This window comes from Scyliorhinus torazame, chromosome 5 (genome assembly GCF_047496885.1).
Source record: "Scyliorhinus torazame isolate Kashiwa2021f chromosome 5, sScyTor2.1, whole genome shotgun sequence".
Classification (NCBI taxonomy): domain Eukaryota; kingdom Metazoa; phylum Chordata; class Chondrichthyes; order Carcharhiniformes; family Scyliorhinidae; genus Scyliorhinus; species Scyliorhinus torazame.
The window spans coordinates 255907984-255930858 of record NC_092711.1 but is presented as its reverse complement, the minus strand read 5'-3'; the positions used below and the strand labels follow the sequence as shown (position 1 = coordinate 255930858).

At 46.0% G+C, this 22875-nt stretch overlaps 1 protein-coding gene across 4 annotated transcripts in view; it reads right to left on the bottom strand.

Annotated features, from left to right (window-relative positions):
* ocrl (OCRL inositol polyphosphate-5-phosphatase) overlaps nucleotides 1–22875 on the bottom strand; it is a 130948-nt gene that overhangs the window by 83839 nt on the left and 24234 nt on the right. The window contains exons 2-3 of one of the 4 annotated variants that reach the window (XM_072505387.1): nucleotides 9406–9508; nucleotides 8852–9066 (exon numbers count right to left, since the gene is read on the bottom strand). The exons of 2 other annotated variants lie outside the window; for them this stretch is intronic. The gene's annotated coding sequence lies outside the window, so the exon portion shown is untranslated. The remainder of the gene's footprint in view (nucleotides 1–8851; nucleotides 9067–9405; nucleotides 9509–22875) is intronic. One more of the 4 variants, XM_072505386.1, reaches the window with a different exon arrangement.

Below are 22875 nucleotides of genomic sequence, written 5' to 3'. Positions count from 1 at the left end.
GTCGAGCAGGATATGTGGAGAACGATGTCTCCAGCCTGTGACCTTTCCTTCACAGACCTGAAACTTTTAACTTTGAGTGGAATGTAATGCTCCCCAGAAGTGGACAGGGAAATGGGGAAGGAAGTTGCAGGGTGAAGACCTTATTGCCGTCCTCATTTCCACCGATTAAGTCTGGTGCGGGAAGGGTTGAAGACGGCCTTTCAGCCCAGAGGTCAATTTAAGTCCTTACTTAAGGACCGCCCAGCACCACTGGTATTCAATCTGCAGTGACAGGGCCACACACATGCCAGCAGCTGCATCAGCTATACAAAACCCTAGTTAGACCCCACTTGGAGTACTGTGAACGGTTCTGGGCACCATACTTTCTAAAGGATTATATTGGCCTTGGAGGGAGTGCAACATAGATTGACAAAACTAGGAAGCATAGTCTGAAAATTAGGGCTAGACCATTAAGGAATGTTGTTAGGGGGAACTTCCTTCACTCAAAGGGTGGTAGAGGTTTGGAACTCTCTCCCATAAACAGCAGTTGAAGCTAGAACAGTTGTTAATTTTAAATCAGAGACAGATTTTTGTTCAGAAAGATATTAAGGGATATGGGCCAAAGACAAGTATGTAGAATTAGGTCACAGATCGTCCATGATCTCATTGAATGGTGGGATGGGCTTGAGGGGCTGAATGCCTATTCCCAATTCTATGTAAGAGAATAAATAGAGCTCAACCCTGCTGAGCATGTCTGTGGCTTGGAAGAGGGAGAAGGGATAATCCCGCCTACTTGGGCTTCCCAGTACAAAGGAAAGGCTGGTGGTGGCAAGCAGCCTCTTACACAGAAGACCCCTGCCTTTTAAACTCTCCACTGCTGAGTATTTCCAGCATCTGCAGTATTTTGCTTTTGTAGCAAACTGATTACATACATGGGATAAATGGCACCCAATCAGATATTTTGTGTTGCACCCCAAAATATGTTCCAAAATGTTTATCTTATCTGTAATGCAAAAATGTTCATTTAGAAACCCATTAATCACATCTGTTTCTTTTGCAAGTTCTTCACTGTACCAGAAAGTGAAAACAGTTCAGCAGTCAGGCCATAAAATGTGGAAAAAAGACAAGGGGCGAAATTCTCCGGTATCGGTGCGATGTCCGCCGACCGACGCCCAAAACGGCGCAAATCAGCTGGGCAAAGCGCCGCACAAAAGGTGCGGAATCCTCCTCATCTTGGGGGGCCGAGCCCCAACCTCAAGGGGCTAGGCCCGCGCCGGACTAATTTCCGCCCCGCCAGCTGGCGGAAAAGGCCTTTGGTGCCCTGCCAGCTGGCACGGAAATGACATCTCCGGGCGACGCATGCGCGGGAGCGTTAGCGGCCGCTCACGGCATCCCCGCGCATGCGCTGTGGAGGGAGTCTCTTCCGCCTCCGCCATGGTGGAGACCGTGGCGAAGGCGGAAGGAAAAGAGTGCCCCCACGGCACAGGCCTGCCCGCGGATCGGTGGGCCCCGATCGTGGGACAGGCCACCGTGGGAGCACCCCCCGGGGCCAGATCGCCCCGGGGCCAGATCACCCCGCGCCCCCCCCCGCCCAGGGCCCCGGAGCCCGCTCGCGCCGCCTTGTCCCGCAGGTAAGGTAGGTGGTTTAATCTACGCCGGCGGGACAGGCATTCTAGCAGCGGGACGCCGGAGAATCGCGCGGGGGGGGGGGGCGCGCGCGCCAACTGGCGCGGCGCGATTCCCGCCCCCGCCGAATATCCGGTGCCAGAGAATTCGTCAACTGGGGGGGGGGGGGGGCGGGATTCACGCCAGCCCCTAGCGATTCTCCGACCCGGCGGGGGGTCGGAAATCTCGCCCAAGGTCCCGTATTTCAGGTGGCAATTGAGGTGGTACAAGCTATTTTTAATCATAGAATCATAGAATTTACAGTGCAGAAGGAGGCCATTCAGCCCATTGTGGCTGCACTGGCCCTTGGAAAGAGCACACTACTCAAGCCCATGCCTCCACTCTATCCCCATAAACAATAACCCAACCCAACCTTTTTGGACACTAGGGGCAATTTATCATGGCTAATCCACCTGAGCTGCACATCTTTGCTCTGTGGGAGAAAGCGGAGCACCCGGAGGAATCCCATGCACATATGGGGAGAACGTGCAAACTCCGCACAGACAGTGACCCAAGCCAGGAATTGAACCTGGGAGCCTGGAGCTGTGAAGCAACTGTGTTAACCACTGTGCTGCCCAGAAGGAGGGCATTTGGCCAATCAAATCTACTCTGATCCTCCGAAAGAGAACACTGCTATAAAGGCCCACTCCCCTGCTTATCCCTGTAACCCCACCTAACCTTTGGACAGCAAGGGGCAATTTAGCATGGCCAATGCACCTAACCTGCACAGCTTTGGACAACGGGAAGAAACCAGAACATCTGAAGGAAACCCATGCAGACACAGGACGAACACACAAACTCCAGTCACAGAGAGACATCAAAAAAGTCATACAAAGGGGAGTTTTAACACAGTTTATTAGTTACAAATAAAATGTTTGCCAGTTATATTTGTGGCAAAGGTATCCTTTTAAGATCACCCGCCATTGACAAGAGCAAGTTTCTTCAGGAACGGTGAAGCAGCAGTGCTAACCAATGTGTCACCGTAAGAAGCTACTGAAATGTAAATCTTAAATAAATCATTAACAAGCATTTTATGACTCAATCCGTTACTTTAACATCTCAAGGCATTTTCCTCCCAGGCCTTGAACAATATGCCATTCGATGACTTTTGCCAGTTTCTAATAGTGGCCTAATTTAATTGTATATTTATTATGAGCACTTTAATCGCTTGAAGCTCAGCCAGTTTTCTCTTCAATAACTACACAATTTTAATAAAATTGAATTCACTATATTAAAATCATAAAACAAATTGGCATCGTTGTATCAGTCATGTGGTGTTATCTTGAGCTCTAAACTCAATTTCAAATTGATTACATATATATATATTTTTTAAACAAAATATTTTATTTTCCTTTTTCACATTTTCTCCCAAATTTACACCAACCAACAATTAACAATAATCAGTAACGAATGCAATGTCAATCCCCAGATCAATAACAACGATCACATCCTCCCACCAAACCCCCAAACAGCAGCCCGCATGTTAACAAATGAGAAAAAACTCAGGAATCACCCATGTCACCATTAACACATAGTCATTTCCCCTACCCCAAACCCCCCTAAAGCCCCCCCAATATTCGATGTGATCCAATTCTCGAAAGTGCATAATGAATAACACCCATGAATTGTAGAACCCTCCATCCTTCCCCTCAGTTCAAATTTGACCTTCTCAAGAATCAAGAATTCCAGCAGGTACCCCCGCCACACCAGGGCACAAGGTGGAGAGGTAGATCTCTATCAAAACAGGATCCGCCTTCGGGAGATCAATGAGGCGAAGGCTACATCTACCTCTGCACCCGTTTCCAACCGCGGCTGGTCCGACACCCCGAATATGGCCTCCCGACGGCCCGGGTCCAGATTCATATGCACCACTTTAGAGATTACCCTAAAAACCTCCTTCCAGTAATCCTCCAGCTTTGGACAGGATTACACATCTCAATGTGGTTTGCGCCCCCGCTCCTCCCCCTGCAACATTCCCACACATCTTCTACCCCCTCAAAGAGCCGGCTCATCCTTACCCTTGTGAGGTGTGCTCTATATACCACCTTCAGCTATAATCAGCCCGAACCTCGCACACGAGGCGGAGGCGTTCACCCACCGGAGCACCTCACACCAGAACCTCTCCTTCATAACCTCTCCCAGCTCTTCCTTCCACTTTGCCTTGATTCCATCCAGCGGTGCCTTCTCCTCTTCCAAAATAGCCCTGTAAACCGCTGACACTACCCCCTTCTCGAGTCCCCCTGTCGTCAGCACCTCCGCCAGCAATGTGGAGGCCGGCTCTACCGGGAAGCTCTGTATCTACTTTCTGGCAAAGTCTCAAACCTGCATGTATCTAAATATTTCCCCCTACTCCAGCCCATATTTTGTTCCCAGCTCCTTCAATCCTCAAACCGACCCCCAAGAAACAAATCTTTTAGTGTCCTCATTCCTTTCTCCTCCCATCTCTGAATATTTCCATCCCATTGCCCTGGCTCAAATCTATGGTTCTCCCGAATCGGCATTTCCCTTGACCCTGCCCCCAACCCCAAGTACTGCCGGAACTGCCTCCAAATTCTCAACAAAGCTATTACTACTGGACTCCCTGAGTATTTACCCCGGGGGGCCGTCGTGAGTGGTGCTGTTGCTAGTGCCTTCAATCCCGACCCCCGACACAAACTCTCGTCCACTCTGGCCCACTGGGAGTCAACCCCTCTGACTCAGCTCCGTACCTTCTCCACATTTGCCACCCAGTAATAATACATCAGGTTCGGAAGACCCAAACCCCCAGCCTGCCTTCCTCTCTATAATAGCACCTTTCTAATTCTGGCCACCTTACTTCCCCATATGAACGAGGTAATCATCCCTTCAATCTCTCTAAAAAATGCCTTTGGCAGGAAAATCGGCAGGCTTTGGAAAATAAACAGAAATCGTGGCAATACATTAATTTTTACCACCTGTTGGAAAATAAACAGAAATCACGGCAATACGTTCATTTTAACCACCTGTACCCGGCCCGCCAGTGACAGAGGGAGACAAAGCCACCTTGCCAGATCAGCTTTTCCCCTCCCCACCAAACTAGAAATGTTGTACCTACGGAGTCCCCCAAAATCCCGAGCAAACATTGATTACATATATTACCTACTTTACAACCAACAGCTTAAAAAATAAAATTGGTCATAAGCGCCATCAGTCATTCAAATAAACTTTATTAATGGGCCAGTCATTGATTCATGTATACTGAGAGGGTGGTTTCAAAACATATTGATTCAAATGGTGCGTACGCCTTGTTCAATCCTGGATGCATTTTATTTCTTCAAACGCAGTACTAACATTGGGTCTTTTCTTCATCCAGACAGGTTTAATGTTTCATCCAAAAGAAAACACCTCCAAGAGAGTAGGTCATTATTAACTGAAGTGCCTGACTGGAGTAAGTCTCTGGTTTGTAGCTTGCACCATGGTCTACAATGCTACCATTGATTTCAGGATGGCACCGATTTTTATAGATCATTGGAAAAACATAGAAAAATTTGGGAAGCAATAACGAAGTCGAGCTGCACAGGGCTGAGGCACTGGGAGATACAAAACTAAGGTGCTACTCTCCACAACTCATGGAAAGGTGTAGCTAAATTTACAGTTACTACAGACTTCTTTATGCTCCTCACATTATCGAAAAAGGTCATTCTCTATTTAACATAAAAAAGTCTCTTACAACTAGATCACTAACTTCTTTTTTTTTTTAAATTTAGAGTACCCAATTCATTTTTCCAATTAAGGGGCAATTTAGCGTGGCCAATCCACCTAGCCTAAACATCTTTAGGTTGAGGGGGCGAAACCCATGCAAACAGAGAGAATGTGCAAACTCCACACAGACAGTGACCCAAAGCCGGGATCAAACCTGGACCTCGGCGCTGTGAGGCAGCAGGGCTAACCCACTGTGCCACCGTACCGCCCGAGATCACTTTACTTCTGACTAGCCTATTCAATGTCCGAGTCTCTGACTTATCTTAGTGCTATGAATTGAAGGTCTGAACAAATGTAAACCTCTAACTAGCATCTCTGAATTACAGAGCTGCTTATCAAACGGACTATGAATCACAGTCATACCCCTACTTTAGATCTGACTTCAGTCTTCCCCAATCCTTGGGGTAAAGGAAATCATAATGGTGCCTGCTTTCACAAACACATGCCAAGCTGACCAAAGTGAATACAATACTAAGATAGGTCAGAAATATTTTGAGAATAAATGGTTTTGTTGTAACTTTTGCACAAAAGCCCATAATTTATAATCTTGCCAGCCGAAGGAATCACACAAACAAATAGTGATGATGGCCAAGCATAGATATCAAAATAAACAGACTTTTTACTAATTTCATATAGTCACAAGAACATTAGGCCACTTCAGGTCAAATCTCAATTTGCAAAGGTTGGAATCTGCTAGTTTCTGAAATGGATTAATTTAATTACGTACTAAGAACAATATTCTAACATCCTGGAATTTTAAAAGATTAGCTTTTCCGAAGGTGCTCCTTGCAAAATACAAAATTAAAGGAATCAATGTGGAGGACATCAAAAGTTTTCAAAAGTGGTTCAAAAGTTTTCAAAAGAGGTTCATAAGATGTAAATAGTGGTAAATTTAATAATGGTTCACGCATGTCATCTGACAAAGCATATTTTACAAAGCATGTAGTGTACAAGAAAGGGCATTTGCACATTTGCCAAATGTAATTTTTAACTTTTAAATGATTGCGTTTTAGAGCTATCCTTCCACTTATTAATTTGAAAGAATAAACTTAAAAACCACAATAACATCATTTGAACTACTCAGAATTTTAACAGCTCTCACTATTTTCAATTTACGTCTACACAATATAAATTGTAGTTGACCTGGATCTGGATTTTCTGTGTGGGAGATGAAGGCTTCGATTCACCATTTGGGAGACTGAGGGCTGGAATCTCCGATTTTGAGGCAATGTCCGGAGGAAGTGTCTAGTTTTACGGTGGAAAAGTCAGTGATGCCCCCGCACCGATGCTCTGCCCCGAGGGGGGCTAGCAGCCGCGCCGCATAAACCCCCCATCGTTCCCAACGGAAATGGCTGGAGAATTGCCGGGTCTGTGGCCGTGCATGCGCACAGCGACGACGTTAGGCGGTTGCGCCGTACAACATGGCGCCGGCCGCGCACGGACCCGGCCTGCCAGATAGTGCCCCCTGTAATTCCCCTTGCCACCCCCTCCGGCCAGCGGAACAGCTCCCCCCCGCCCGCCCCGGACTGTGGCGGCGTTGAACACAGTCCGCACCCGCCACGCGAGGATGACAAAAACTCAGAGCACGTGTCCCACGGCGTTGGGAAGTCGGTCCATCGGGGGCAGAGCACCGGGGGAGGGCCTTCAGGTGACATCATGCGGCCGTCCCAACAGCATGGGGCGTACTCACCGATGGTGCTGTTTTGGAGGGGGCGGCGTATCCGAAAACAGGCGCCGCCCCCGATTTCAGCGTCAAGAGGGATTCTCCGCCCGATTGCGAATCCCACCCGGAGTGTCCCCGCTGGGACTGAATAGTGTGCGATTCGCCTTTCCATTAGGGCTAAATCGCTGGCTTTGAAAGCAGACCAAGGCAGGCCAGCAGCACGGTTCAATTCCCGTACCAGCCTCCCCGAACAGGCGCCGGAATGTGGCGACTAGGGGCTTTTCACAGTAACTTCATTTGAAGCCTACTTGTGACAATAAGCAATTTTCATTTCATTGCAGGCGCTATTGGTTCTGTGATTCAGGTCATGGAAATGGGCCAGCACTCTGCCCGCGTGAATTGAAAGCAATTCCCAGCCCGCTGACAGCTGGAGCTGTTTTTAAACATGCCAATCATCGCACACTCATTGCAGCGACGAAGGTGGCTCAGAGAAGACCTCCCCCCCCCCCCCCCCCCCCCCCGATTTCGGCAGTCTGAAATGGATTCATTGCACGGTGTCAATGAGAGAAGCGACATCCTCTTTCCCAGGGTGGGCCGCAGACTCAAGCCTTCCCTCTTGATCAGACCTGGGATAAGTGGCAGAGGCACTCAGTGCAGCCAGTCTCACAAGAAGGAGACCGCTTGTGATCCTGAGGGGTGGGGGTCACACTGGTGAGGTCTCTGCCCTGAGAGGGGTAGAGCATGAGGAAGGGCTCCAAAAGCCACAATGCAGGTGTCCTTTGTTTGGTGTGAGTTCTGCTAATCCCTGCTTCTTCTACAGTGGGGCTGCGCTTCTGAGGAATGCCAACACCTGGTGGGCCACTGATTGAACTTAGCCACGCCCATCCCCTTGATGATACAGTTGGGTATGAGGGTTTCCAGAGTGGCGACCTGGGTGGGCTCCCATATGACCAGAGGGTCTATGAACATTTACAGCACACAGTAAACAGTCAGCAGTGTGAGCAGCCTGTAGGTAACACCAGAGGGGTGTGTTTAAATACTGCAGGAAGGGCGATCTGAGTCTGGCCACACATCCCGAGGGGGACACCCCAATTGCACGGACTTGGCACCAAGTTGTCCCCCGCTACTTCCCCCAGCCCTGGCAATCTTTGACACCGAGTTTTTCTTTTACCCTCTCCCTCCTCCTCAACATCTGTGGCATCCAGGCCCCGCTTGTAAATGCCTACACTATTTTGCACCCGCGTGACATACGCCTGAGAGGGGTGAAGCATCATGGAGGGGTGGGGCATGCAGTGTCCAACCTGCAAATGAGATTTAAATCCAGGGAAATGACGGTTTTGCATTGGGCCCGCCAGTACGTCATTAATGCTGCCAAGGAGAAGGACCGGAGCATGGCGTCGGAATTGGCGCCGGGCACAAATCGCATTTTTTTATTGCGTGGTATTCTCCGCCTAATTGCAATTCTCGCTGCCTGCCTTGGGAAGTGGAGAATTAAGCCCTTGTATTACAGCTGAAATATTACAATTCAGGGGGTTCTGCTAATCTGTCTACAGCATGAAACCACTGTTTGGTCATTTTCAAGTGAGGCCTGCTTTAGCAAAATGTCCAATTGATTAAATGTGAATAACTCTGCAGAGTTTTGATTCAGCAGGAAAAAGCAAACAGCTACATTTTTCAGTGTAGACATTGAGAAGCAAATATGACAAAAGCAAATAAATTCCAGTTTTCCTTGTCAACCTTTCTCCTTCACTAAATTGAGAATATAGAACTAAAAATAACATTGTCACTACACAAAAAAATGTTTTAAAATGCACTACACCTTACCCATGAAATTGGTGGATTAATGTTAGGATTATTTGCAAGAAGTTTCCCTCAGAAAGGCAGGCTTATCGGTGAAGAGCCCAAATTGGGATGGGCTGAAGTGAAATATAATAAGGGAATTGTTTGCACCCTCCTATACTGGAATTACAGTGCCCCAAGCTCAGCAGGAGACCCATATCACATGCCACCAGATTGAAGGGACCAGAAAGTTCAAGATCCTGTGGAGAAAGACAGAAAGAGGGAGAGGGGGGTGGGGGGTGGAAGAGAAGACAAGAGAGGGGAGAAAAAGGAAAGAAACATGAGTTGATGTTTTCATGCTGTTCCATTGCAACTACAATACCCAAGCATAGTCTGATGCAGGTAGAAAATAAAATTTACAAATATCAGATGTGAAGGAGTGGGAAAAAAATATTTTTTCTAATTTACTATATCATTAAAGTTAATCAACAATTCATCAGAACAATGGTATTCATGGTGAGGTTCTTTTTGTGCTGCTCAGAGAGGTTATGTTGTACTCTGGGTCCAAAGGGGACTTTAGGGTGCCATCTCACACTCACCTAGGATGTTGCAATTATATTTAGATGCTGATCATTTGAGATATGGTGGTGGGAATATTTTCATCTGCAGTGTTACAATAATTTCTTCAGAAATAATTTATTACTGGAAAGGAGAGAAAATTTCTTATAGTATACAAACATAGGAGAGAAGGAAGGTTTTATGTAGAGAAGAACAAACAAAACTACTTGCAAATGCAAATTCACTGTAATAGAGCAAAACAAAATATGAGAGTGCAAAGGGAAGAGAAACAACTTATTTTTTGAGGAAGAGATATTTCACTATCTTTTGATCTCTGTAATAAACAGAAGTGTAAGTCCCATTTCAGGACTTCAGCATGTAAGTGGGATGTAGAATGTTAACCGGAACTTGGGAGTGAGGAAGGAGGCAAAGGGGATAGAGAGCATGATCAATAATGGAGAGAATAAGAACATTAACAATCTTCTGGATGAGATTAAACTGAAGCCCCATTTGCCCTCCCAAATGGACCTAAAAGATCCTGGGTACTATATCTGAAAAGTATTAGGGCCATTCTCCAAGTGACATGGCCAGCACCTATTCCTCAAACAACACAAATAGAGCAAATGATTTAGCTGGTACATTTCCCCTTTATTACAGCAATTCAAAAGTAATTGTCTGTGAAGTACTTTAAGTCATTAATCTCGTGAAAAGTGCTGCAATTTCATTCTTTCGTTAATCCATGCTTCCATTCAAATAGTGTTCAAGGTGTCTTCTTTTTTGGCATGACAAGTATGGTTGTCCATCTAAGAAACTCTGCGTTACTGGTTAAGGGCTCTGTAGGTCCTTGCATGGCTGATGAGCCCGATTCTAGAGCCGCATCTTTGACCGCACACTTGGCAGGTGGTTCCGTGTGGTGGGATCAATCCTTGGACTCGAGATCGCCGGTATTCCTTTCTCAGGCTCCTTTTCCAGGCTTCCTAATTCTGTCAGGTGTCCTTGAAGAATTGTGTCCCTTCAATCAGGAGGTTCCCCCAAGTAGTTCGCTTCCGAGCAAGGTTCACATCTATCTTGAGAGCCTTTGACGACGGCGATATTCGTGCTGACACAAGATCCTCTTGTACAAGGCAGTTGGCCTCCCAACTCTTCTATATGGCTCAGAAACTTAAGACTGCATGCAGATGCCACCTCAAGGCCTTGGCGAGGTACCACCAGGAACCAGAGATTTCACCGAGATGGACTCTCCACATTAGCTAAAGGAGTGCAACATTATTGGACCCACCTTCTTTAAAAGAAAACCTGAGATTGAAACCCAAAGTGCCTGTTCATTGGTGTAGAAGATTCTATGGCTCTATTTGATCAACAGTAGATAATTCAAAGGATTTACGGAGAGATAGGAACAAGATGCAAATGATCATAGTAAATTCATGGCAATAGTTCATACATGGTGACTCACAAAGCATGTGCACATTTTACACACCGTGTAGTCCAAAAGGGAACATTTATATTGCATTATTCCAACGTCTAAGTATTTTATATATTTAATGTTTAACTTTTAACTATTTGAAAATGAAAATCGCTTATTGTCACAAGTAGGCTTCAAATGAACTTACTGTGAAAAGCCCCTAGTCGCCACATTCCGGCGCCTGTTCGGGAAGGCTGTTACGGGAATCGAACTGTGCTGCTGGCCTGCCTTGGTCTGCTTTCAAAGCCAGCGATTTAGCCCTGTGCTAAATAGCCCCTGAAGCCCATTTCAAGATTATACTTCAAGTTATTACCTTGAGGCTACTAAAATCACATCATAAAATACTTTAACTCCAATCACACTCCTTTGATACCCAGTTTTCTAATTTTATGCAGCAACAGCAACATTTTGTTACAGAAACTGAAAACTAAAAAGATGATAAAAGGGCGGCACAGTGGTTAATAGCGCATTTAAAACGATGATAAATCAATATTCATATAATTTTCTACAACTTTTTTTTTTGCTGAGCCCCCAATCAGAGATGTTTCTCCATGAGCATTCTCCTTCTAAGGTATAGCCTTTTTGCTTAATTAATACAGAAATAGCCGATAACTCAGAATACTGAAACAGTTTTGTCAGATTAGCTATCTTAATTCTGCACTGCTCTTGCACTTTTGGGATTCACTACAAAGTTCAATCATTAACATTCATTGGCCAGGAAATTCCGCCAAACTGTTCCTGCTTCCTGAGCACGTAAAGTTTGGTCCAAAAGGTTTAAAGGAATAAAAGTGTGGTGTGCAAGGCAAAACAATTTTAAAAAGAAGCTGCAGAGTTTAGATTCTAGTCAACTGAAGATATGATTATCAATGCCGAAGACAAATTTGCTCTGTAAACCCCACAAATATCCCCCAAAATGCCGATGATGGGAGCAAAAGGTTCAAGAAAGCTCAAAGTACTGTTTGGAGAGAATGTCTGTCACCCCCCCCCCCGCCCCCGCCCCCAGTTTAACATCATATCCTGCGCTGAGGAGCTATGCTCATCAGTGCAGGAAGAGATCTGGGTGCCATTTTTAAATGACGGCTTGATCTCTCAACCCCCCGTGACCCCTGGACCGAGCAATGCCTCACCTCACCTATATGGGATCCATGGGGTCCCCCCGGAGCCTACCTCACACGGGCAGGGCACCCCCGGACCCGATCCCTGGCGCAGTCAAAATGCCACCCAGGCACTGCCAGGGTGCCAGTGCCAAGATGCCCAGGTTGGCACCAGTGCCAGGGTGCCACCATACCCCAAAGTCATCCATCCGCGGGCCTCCGATCACCTGGGAGACCCCCAAGTGCCGTTCTGCCTGGTCCCAGTTTGCGGGTACCAGTGCTAAATGGCGCCCGGCTGCGGTCTCCTTGGCGAGACCGGTAGATGCTGGGTAGCCATTCGATCCAGTGTATACATAGTTAAATGGGCTTTTTAAGCTCAATAAACTATGCAAGATTAGGTCTCTCCCACTGTGGGCGGAATCCAGATCGTGACATCTCGCAGATCATGCCAGGCATAATTTGGATTCAGTCCCTTCGCCTCAGGGACCTCGGCGAGCGCGGTTTGGTACTGGTCCCCACAAACGGGGACCAGATGGAACGTCACTCGTGGGGGTCTCCAAGGGGATTGAAGGCCCCCAGCTGCATGCCCTTTGGGCAGGTGGTACAATCAGGCAGGGGGGAGGTTGGGGATTTTTGGGGGGGCCTCGGAGATTGGGACTCCTGCAATGGGGAGTTCCGGTGAGTGGAGCTCCCCATTGTAAAAAACGGGGCAGTGTGTGGCCTCGCGTTCTCCATTTAGGTCCCTTATTCAAAGTGAGTTGCATTGAATAGCCATGTGTTTCTTGGCACTGTGAGTACCGGGGAACACGTGGCTAAACACGCTCGCTAGGAACTTTGTTCCCTTTTGGGAAGATCGCGTCCACTGTCACTCAATTTCACATTCACTGCACACAGCTTAGATACTGTTACTGGGTGTAACAGTTTGAGAGGGTGACATAGAGGTGGGATTTGCATGTGGTGAGACACCGTCATTGCGTGCTCTCACCTAGGGGAATGCAGTTGCCAGCTCGCTGGAGTGCTAGATTGCTCACAGGTTCTGCTGCATAAGACTCAGGTGAGCACTTTGATGGGACAGGCTACAGAGCACTATGCATAATTAAATAATTGATATATTAACAAGTCTTCCACAAAACCTGCCTGCAAATTCAAGGAACATGGGGATTTGCAGAGAGATTGCAGCCCATCTGTTCCAGAAAGTGCTCGCCTATTCCATTTCCACACTTGTGAAACTAACCATGATGTAGTGTATGATGGCAAATGTCTAAGCTTCCATTACAGCACAAGTAAAATCCATTCAATGTTTTGTGCACTGGAAGTTCAGACTAAAATCATGAATGGTCAGCTTGCTGTCATGCAAACTCAGACTTCTCTCATTATGACTGCAGACAAGACATTTCTGGGTGCAATAGCAGCCCAGTAATCTGTCCGTCAACATATTACTAGGATTGTTGAAACGCCACGCTGTGGGAGTAGCCATGGAACGTGAAGCTGAAGTCCTCTATCAGAGTAACAGCATTCATCCTCCCACAGTTGCCACTCTGCCAGTGGCCTTGCTATTGTTTGTCAGCCAACCAAACCAGACTATTGCCCCAGTGGCAAGATGGTGAAATCAAAATCCTGGATTCCTCCGGCCAGAGCTACTCAGCAGCATCCTGAAAGGTTAACTTGTTGTCTCCTCCATTCAAAGTCATAAGCCTTCCATCAGTCATGATGCAGCTATTGTGCATAGCAGCAGCAGGACAGGAAAAGCACACAGTAGATAACTGGGATTTATTGTTGTCTGTAAACAATATGGTGGGACTTAACTTATAAACTTTGTTTAGAATGTTTATTGGAATGTGTTGTTTTTTGTTAGATTGTGCCCAAGCAGATACTGTGACAGCTAGTAACAGAGGAATGGTATTGAATGTGACTGTTAACAAATGAATAATCTGTTGCTTGACTAATATCACAGTAAAATGAGTCATTCATAAATAATCCACCCAGAAAGGAGCTGCACAAATTCCATTCTCCATCTCTCTTTGGTTGCTTCATTGCTCATGGCCAGGGTTGTGGCCTCGTGAGGTTGTGCAGCATGAAGCAGACGGCTCCAAACTTTGATACCCACTCTCCCAAGTACTGTTGAGCTCCTCCAGAGCAGTGCAGGCAGTGGAAGATCTGTTGGGTAGCATGGATTTTATTGTATGTATGCTGCCTCATATCCATGTGATGCACACCTTGTCCCCCTGAAAACCAGTCACTGACCTGCATGATTCATTGCATATGTGAGCACACCAGCTGAATGTTGAGGGACTGGAATCCCATTTGGCTTCAATGGAAGAAAGTATCATCTTGCATCTTTGACTTTGTGTATATATATAGGTCTCTGGAACCTACCTCTTCACCGGAGGAAGGAGCAGCACTCCGAAAGCTAGTGATTCAAAACAAACCTTTTGGACTTTAACCTGGTGTTGTAAGACTTCTTACTCTACAGTAGGTGCTTGATTTTGGGATCAAGGTCTACCGGAAATAATTAAGACTTCCTGGTCTGCTGAACACATTTCTGCCAAGAAAACCCTTAAATTGTACAATGCAACAAACTACAGTGACTGCCTATTTCAATTTGTCAGTCTTTAAACTTACAAAAGGCATAAAGTAACCATAATCTCCAATAAGAAATCTGCTTCTTAGAAACAATGGTAGAGTCAATTTTAAAAAACGATTTAGGGTACCCAATTATTTTTTCCAATTAAGGGGCAATTTAGCGTGGCCAATCCACCAACCCTGCATATCTTTTGGGTTGTGGGGGTGAAACCCACGCAGACACGGGGAGAACGTGCAAACTCCACACGGACAGTGACCCAGGGCCGGGATTCGAACCCGGGTCCTCAGCGCCGTAGGCAGCAATGCTCACCACTGTGTCATCGTGCTGTCCAGTTTTTAATGTGACTGCAGCACTGCTGAGATTTTCATCGCACTGTCTATTTGCATAAGCTATGAACACTTATATCTAGGTGCTCTATTAATAAAGTAAACAATTACAGCAAGCCAGTGATATTTGTTTTGGAAAGATATAAAAATATATAAAAACAAAACTTACACAATAGTATCATGTGAGCCCCAAAGAATGATTGGCTGCAAAGAACAAATAATGGCTTCCATGAGCAGGTTTTTTTTGTTAATATTTGCTCGTCAGGAGAGTGTTCATGTTGGGAAATGCACAGACTTCAATTTCAGACACCCTGTACCAATATTCTTTAAATTAATAGAATTATTCCATTATAATTCCAACAATACATCCCTCAGCCCTAAACTCATTAAGCATAGCATTTTTCTCTTACATTGAATGAGACTATCTATTTAATACTAAGTTGAGTTAATTTTAGTGCAGTAGCATAGGACTATTAGGAACAGGACCAAGACTTCTCAAAATCCATTTCATAGAATCGAGGCGAACAGCGGACACTTCCATTCCTCTGAATTTCTGCCCAGTAGTGAAATTCACGGTACAGCAGTTTTATTCTCTTATCATTATTTTTATTGCCACTTCCAGGAATATTATGGCCAGCGGAAGCCATGTCATTGTATGCAGCTTAGGAGTAATTTTGCTGAAATACATAACAATCGTGGCACAAATCACCCTATAATTTACAGAGAAATCTACAGTTGAATGGAAAACTGCAGTGTTCATTCTTTGCAATTATTTTTTTCATCATTGTCCCGTATTTGTCGGACAGGATCGATGACAGGAGTGGAAAAATCTCGCAAACACAGGACTAAATCGCTGGCTTTGAAAGCAGACCAAGGCAGGCCAACAGCACGGTTCAATTCCTGTACCAGCCTCCCAGAATAGGCGCCGGAATGTGGCGACTAGGGGCTTTTCACATTAACTTCATTTGAAGCCTACTTGTGACAATAAGTGATTTTCATTTCATTTCAAATTGCGGCCAACGTAAAAGCGTCGTAAAAGGGTGTAACGGCAATCCTGATGTAACATCATTTCCATAGATTTATCAGGCCTCTTTAGCCTGAATCAATTCCCGGTCACAAAGTTCAATTACATCAGCATGAGGGCAGACTGGCATGAATCACGCCTGCTCTCCCAAGGCGTGCACCTGCGAGAAGACCTCTCAGAGAAGCTCAGGTGAGTATATTGCTCGGGTAGTGGGGGGGGGGGGGGGGGGGGGGAGAAAAGAAGGTCATGCCGGGCACTGCCCACTGGCACTTGTGCCATGGATTGGGGGGGGGGGGGGGGGGGGGGGGGGGGGGGGGGGGGGGGTTCCCATATGAAATTTAGTGCACTGGATAGTGTCCCAAACATCGTGTCGGCGAAAGCTGCCGTTGGTGCCAACGGCTTCAATATAGATTTTCCAGCCTGCTATCAGCCTTTGCTGATACTCAACTAACACACAAAACAATGTTTGACATTGATAGAAGTGTTTAAAATGGAGAATGCTACTTACTTTTCAATATTCGGAGGAAAACATTTTAAAATGTGAATTAAATAAACGCGAGGCACTAAAGTTTACATGGAGAGGAATGCATTAAACCCTGGTAAAATGGTGTGAACATGCCAATATTATTACAAGCATTACATTAGGATCAAACCTATATCCATCGCTGTATTCAGAGAGGAAACCGCTAACGCTAGGGTATAAAATATGGGGCAATGTACCACTAAACGATCACATTTCAAACTGCAATATAGAAGTTATGGCGTAATTTCCTACTTCTCATCTTGTTTTAAGCTTCCATTGTTCTAGACAATTATCCCAGAATTTATGTACAAAAAAAATACAGAGTTTGAATATGTTTGCAAACTTCAAGTTCCTTTATTTTCTCGGTAAGCAAAGTATTATACTACCATTTACAGCGCACCGATCAATTTAGTTAATTCCAGTACTTTTTAAAAAAACAAAACATGTAGCAAGATCAATTTTAATTGGGAAATATCTTGCATAAATATGTCAGGCCTCAAAGCTAGAATTAAAACCAACCGTAAAATTACAAATGTCTGCACAAAGAACACTGATCAATGTTCCCTCCAAAGTTTTCTTTAATAAACAAGGTATGTACAACAAATATGCAATAAATTCCAGAACAACTGCTCAGCTGAAAGGGAACACTGAATATGAAGGTAGACTAAATGAGGTTTTTCTAAAAAAAAAAGTTTTTTAAAAAATGCAACACCTAAGAGTGATATTAATGATTTACATTTCACAGTGCCAAGAGTTAAGTTAATGCAGGAAAGTCAATTCACCATGAGATAAGAGACATCATCAATCTAAAAAAAAAGCTACACAAATGCAAGAAGTGGATATTCAGCAGACTGGAAGACTTATAAAAAGCAACGAAGGGAAACGGAGAAAGTGATGTGGCACCAAAAGAAAGGTGTTAAAAACCCTGCAAGGAATATTAAATCAACAGTTTTAACAAACTGCTATTAATAATAAGGAAATGACAGACTTGTCAAGTGAGCAAAGGAAAGGAATTTTCAGGATGTTTTCCAAATTGTCCTGGTATTTTCTAAATTTGTTTTTTCAGCTTTTCCATAAGGTTACTCAAATGGGATACGAGTGTATCTTTGGTGATGTAAATGATATTACAATTGTGGGGGGCAGGCTGAATGGACATTTTCAGGATCCTTTTTAATGGGCACGATTCACAGGCTGGTCACGCTCGACTTGGTGGTGGGACGAGGCTATTGCACCTTGAGAGATTTGCGACGCTTGAAACACCTTTCCAGATTTAACGGAGTCTTGCGCGATGTCATAAGATTCATAGATGAATACAGCATGGAAACAGGCCCTTCGGCCCAGCTTGTCCATGCTGCCCAGTTTCTATCATGGTTAGTTCCACTTGCCTGGATTTGGCCCATATCCCTCTATATCCACCCTGCCCATGTCACTGTCTAACTGCTTTTTAAAAGACAAAATCATACCTGCCTCTACCACTGCCTTTAGCAGAACGTTCCAGATGCTCACCACCCTCTGTGTGAAGGAATTTCCCCTCTGGTCTCTTTTGTATCTCTCCCCTCTCAACTTAAATCTATGCCCTCTAGTTCACGATCTGAATCTCGCCCTCATTGGGCGTGATCCAGATCAAAAATGGCTTGAATAAATATGTGTTTGTAGGATTCTCCCGGTGCTAACAGCCAAGCCTGGGAGACCTCGGCAGGGTGGCACTCGGCAGGGTGGCGAGGCGTTTAGTACTGGTTTCCACAAACATGGACCATGGAAAATAATGGCACCTGGGGGGTTCTCCCAGGCCATTAGAGACCCCCCCTGGTGTTCGGGACATGGCAGGGTGGCAACCTGACACTCCCACTGGCATCTGGGCACTGCCATCCTGAGTGCCACTAGGGCACCCTTCAAGTGCTAGCCTGGCACTGCCAGGGTGCCTGAGTAGCACTGTCAGGCTGACAGGGCCACTGACAATGTTTGAGGACCATGGTGCTCAGGTGCCAGGTCAGCACTGCCAAGGATCGGGCCCAGGGGCCTTGCCAGGTTACAAAGAACAAAGAAAAGTACAGCACAAGAACAGGCCCTTCGGCCCTCCAAGCCATCAGACAAGACCATGCTGCCTGACTAAACTACAATCTTCTACACTTCCTGGGTCAGTACCCTCTATTCCCATCCTATTCATGCATTTGTCAAGATGCCCCTTAAATGTCACTATCGTCCCTGCTTCCACCACCTCCTCCGGCAGAGAGTTCCAGGCACCCACTACTTTCTGTGTAAAAAAAACTTGCCTCGTACATCTACTCTAAACCTTGCCCCTCGCACCTTAAACCTACGCCCCCTAGTAATTGACCCCTCTACCCTGGGGAAAAGCCTCTGACTATCCACTCTGTCTATGCCCCTCACAATTTTGTAGACCTCGATCAGGTCGCCCCTCAACCTCCGTCGTTCCAGTGAGAACAAACCGAGTTTATTCAACCGCTCCTCATAGCTAATGCCATCCATACCAGGCAACATGCTGGTAAATCTCTTCTGCACTCTCTCTAAAGCCTCCACATCCTTCTGGTAGTGTGGCGACCAGAATTGAACACTATACTCCAAGTGTGGCCTAACTAAGGTTCTATAAGCTGCAACATGACTTGCCAATTCTTATACTCAATGCCCCGACCAATGAAGGCAAGCATGCCGTATGCCTTCTTGACTACCTTCTCCACCTGTGTTGCCCCTTTCAGTGACCTGTGGACCTGTACTCCTAGATCTCTCTGGCTTTCAATACTCTTGAGGGTTCTACCATTCACTGTATATTCCCTACCTGCATTAGACCTTCCAAAATGCATTACCTCACATTTGTCAGGATTAAACTCCATCTGCCATCTCTCCGCCCAAGTCTCCAAACAATCTAAATCCTGCTATATCCTCTGACAGTCCTCATCGCTATCCGCAATTCCACCAACTTTGTGTCGTCTGCAAACTTACTAATCAGACCAGTTACATTTTCCCCCAAATCATTTATATATACTACAAATAACAAAGGTCCCAGCACTGATCCCTGCGGAACACCACTAGTCACAGCCCTCCAATTAGAAAAGCATCCTTCCATTGCTACTCTCTGCCTTCTATGACCTAGCCAGTTCTGTATCCACCTTGCCAGCTCACTCTTGATCATGTGTGACTTCATCTTTTGTACTAGTCTACCATGTGGAACCTTGTCAAAGGCCTTACTGAAGTCCATATAGACAACATCCACTGCCCTACCTGCATCAATCATCTTTGTGACCTCTTCGAAAAACTTGATCAAGTTAGTGAGACACGACCTCCCCATCACAAAACCATGCTGCCTCTCACCAAAACATCCATTTGCTTCCAAATGGGAGTAGATCCTGTCTCGAAGAATTCTCTCCAGTAATTTCCCTACGACTGACGCAAGGCTCACCGGCCTGTAGTTCCCTGGATTATCTTTGCTACCCATCTTAAACAAAGGAACAACATTGGCTATTCTCCAGTCCTCCGAGACATCACCTGAAGACAGTGAGGATCCAAAGATTTCTGTCAAGGCCTCAGCAATTTCCTCTCTAGCCTCCTTCAGTATTCTGGGGTAGATCCCATCAGGCCCTGGGGACTTATCTACCGTAATATTTTTCAAGATGCCCAACACCTCGTCTTTTTGGATCTCAATGTGACCCAGGCTATCTACTCACCCTTCTCCAGACTCAACATCCACCAATTCCTTCTCTTTGGTGAATACTGATGCAAAGTATTCATTTAGTACCTCGCCCATTTCCTCTGGCTCCACACATAGATTCCCTTGCCTATCCTTCAGTGGGCCAACCCTTTCTCTGGCTACCCTCTTGCTTTTTATGTAAGTGTAAAAAGCCTTGGGATTTTCCTTAACCCTATTTGCCAATAACTTTTTGTGACCCCTTCTAGCCCTCCTGCCTCCTTGCTTAAGTTCTTTCCTACTTTCCTTATATTCCACACAGGCTTCGTCTGTTCGCAGCCTTTTAGCCCTGACAAATGCATCCTTTTTCTTTTGACGAGGCCTACAATATCTCTCGTTATCCAAGGTTCCTGAAAATTGCCGTATTTATCCTTCTTCCTCACAGGAACATGCCGGTCCTGAATTCCTTTCAACTGACACTTGAAAGCCTCCCACATGTCAGATGGTGATTTACCCTCAAACATCCGCCCCCAATCTAGGTTCTCCAGTTCCCGCCTAATATTGTTATAATTAGCCTTCCCCCAATTTAGCACATTCACCCTAGGAACACTCTTATCCTTGTCCACCAGCACTTTAAAACTTACTGAATTGTGGTCACTGTTCCCGAAATGCTCCCCTACTGAAACTTCTACCACCTGGCCGGGTTCATTCCCCAATTCCAGGTCCAGTACCACCCCTTCCCTAGTTGGACTGTCTACATATTGTTTTAAGAAGCCCTCCTGGATGCTCCTTACAAACTCTGCCCCGTCTAAACCCCAGTCAATATTGGGGAAGTTGTCCCAGTCAATATTGGGGAAGTTGAAGTCTCCCACCACAACAACCCTGTTGTTTTTACTCTTTTCCAAAATCTGTCTACCTATCTGCTCCTCTATCTCCCGCTGGCTGTTGGGAGGCCTGTAGGAAACCCCCAACATTGTGACTGTACCCTTCTTATTCCTGATCTCTACCCATATAACCTCACTGCCCTCTGAGGTGTCCTGCCGTAGAACAGCTGTGATATTCTAACCAGTAGCTCAACACCGCCACCCCTTTTACATCCCCCCTCTATCCCACCTGAAACATCTAAATCCTGGAACGTTTAGCTGCCAATCCTGCCCTTCCCTCAACCAGGCCTCTGCAATGGCAACAACATCATAGTTCCAAGTACTAATCCAAGCTCCAAGTTAATCTGCCTTACCCGTAATACTTCTTGCATTAAAACATATGCACTTCAGGCCACCAGGCCAGCTGTGTTCAGCAACTTCTCCCTGTCTACTCTGCCTCAGAGCCATACTGGCCCTATTCCCTAGTTCTCCCTCAATGCTCTCACCTTCTGACCTATTGCTCCCTTGCCCACCCCCCTGCCATACTAGTTTAAACCCTCCCGTGACACTAGCAAACCTCGCGACCAGGATATTTATGCCTCTCCAGTTTAGATGCAACCCGTCCTTCTAATATAGGTCACACCTGCCCCAGAAGAGCTCCCAGTGGTCCAGATAACGGAAACACTCCCTCCTACACCAGCTGTTTAGCCACGTGTTTAGCTGCTCTATCTTCCTATTTCTAGCCTCACTGGCACATGGCACAGGGAGTAATCCTGAGATTACAACCCTATAGGTCCTGTCTTTTAACTTTCTGCCTAGCTCCCTGAACTCCTGCTGCAGGACCTCATGCCCCTTCCTGCCTATGTCGTTAGTACCAATATGTACAACGACCTCTGCCTGTTTGCCCTCCCCCTTCAGGATGCCCGCTACCCATTCAGAGACATCCAGGACCCTGGCACCAGGGAGGCAACATACCATCCTGGAGTCTCTTTCACGTCCACAGAAGCGCCTATCTGTGCCCCTGACTATAGAGTCCCCTATGACTATTGCTCTTTTGCGCTTTGACCCTCCCTTCTGAACATCAGAGCCAGCCGTGGTGCCACTGCTCTGGCTGCTGCTGTTTTCCCCTGATAGGTTATTTCCCCCCCCCGGACAGTATCCAAAGGGGTATACCTGTTCGAGAGGGGGACAACCACAGGGGATTCCTGCACTGACTGCCTGCCCTTTCTGGTGGTCACCCATTTCTCTACCTGCACCTTGGGTGTGACCACATTTATATAACTGCTATCTATGACGCTTTCCGCCACCTGCATGCTCCTATGTGCATCCAACTGCTGTTCCAACCGAACCATGTGGTCTGTGAGGAGCTCCAGTTGGGTGCACTTTCTGCAGATGAAGCCATCTGGGATGCTGGAAGCCTCGGGATCTGCCACATCTCACAGTCAGAGCACTGCACCCCTCTAATTGACATTGCGTCAATTAATTAGTAAATTAAATTTAAAATTTTAAAAAAGTTAATTAACTATATGCTTCCTCGCACTAGATTTCTACTATAAATGTGAAAGCTAAATACAGTACTCTCTGATCTCTGGCTTAGATACCCCTCTAAATTACAATTAAGTAATTATGTTTAATTAGTTTACCAATGCTTAATTTTTTAAATTTAGTGTAGATTCCCAACCAGCCAATCAGGTCACAGCTTTTCTGTGATGTCACTTCAGGTTCCCCCCCCCCCCCCCCCCCCCCCCACACACAATTTGAAAAGGTAATAAAAGGAAAAATGAGTAAAAATCACATCCTTACCTTCCTAGGATCTCAGATGCTCTCTGGTTCTCTCCCTGCAGATTAAAAGTTACAGGCCAGAAGAGAGAGAACAAAACAGTAGGGAAAAAGCACCCTCTCCCACTCTGCACCAAATTACCTCACTGCACCAAATTACCAAGTTCCAAATTCCCATTCTGGATATGTCTCACTCTGGCTGTGTCTCCTTGACTT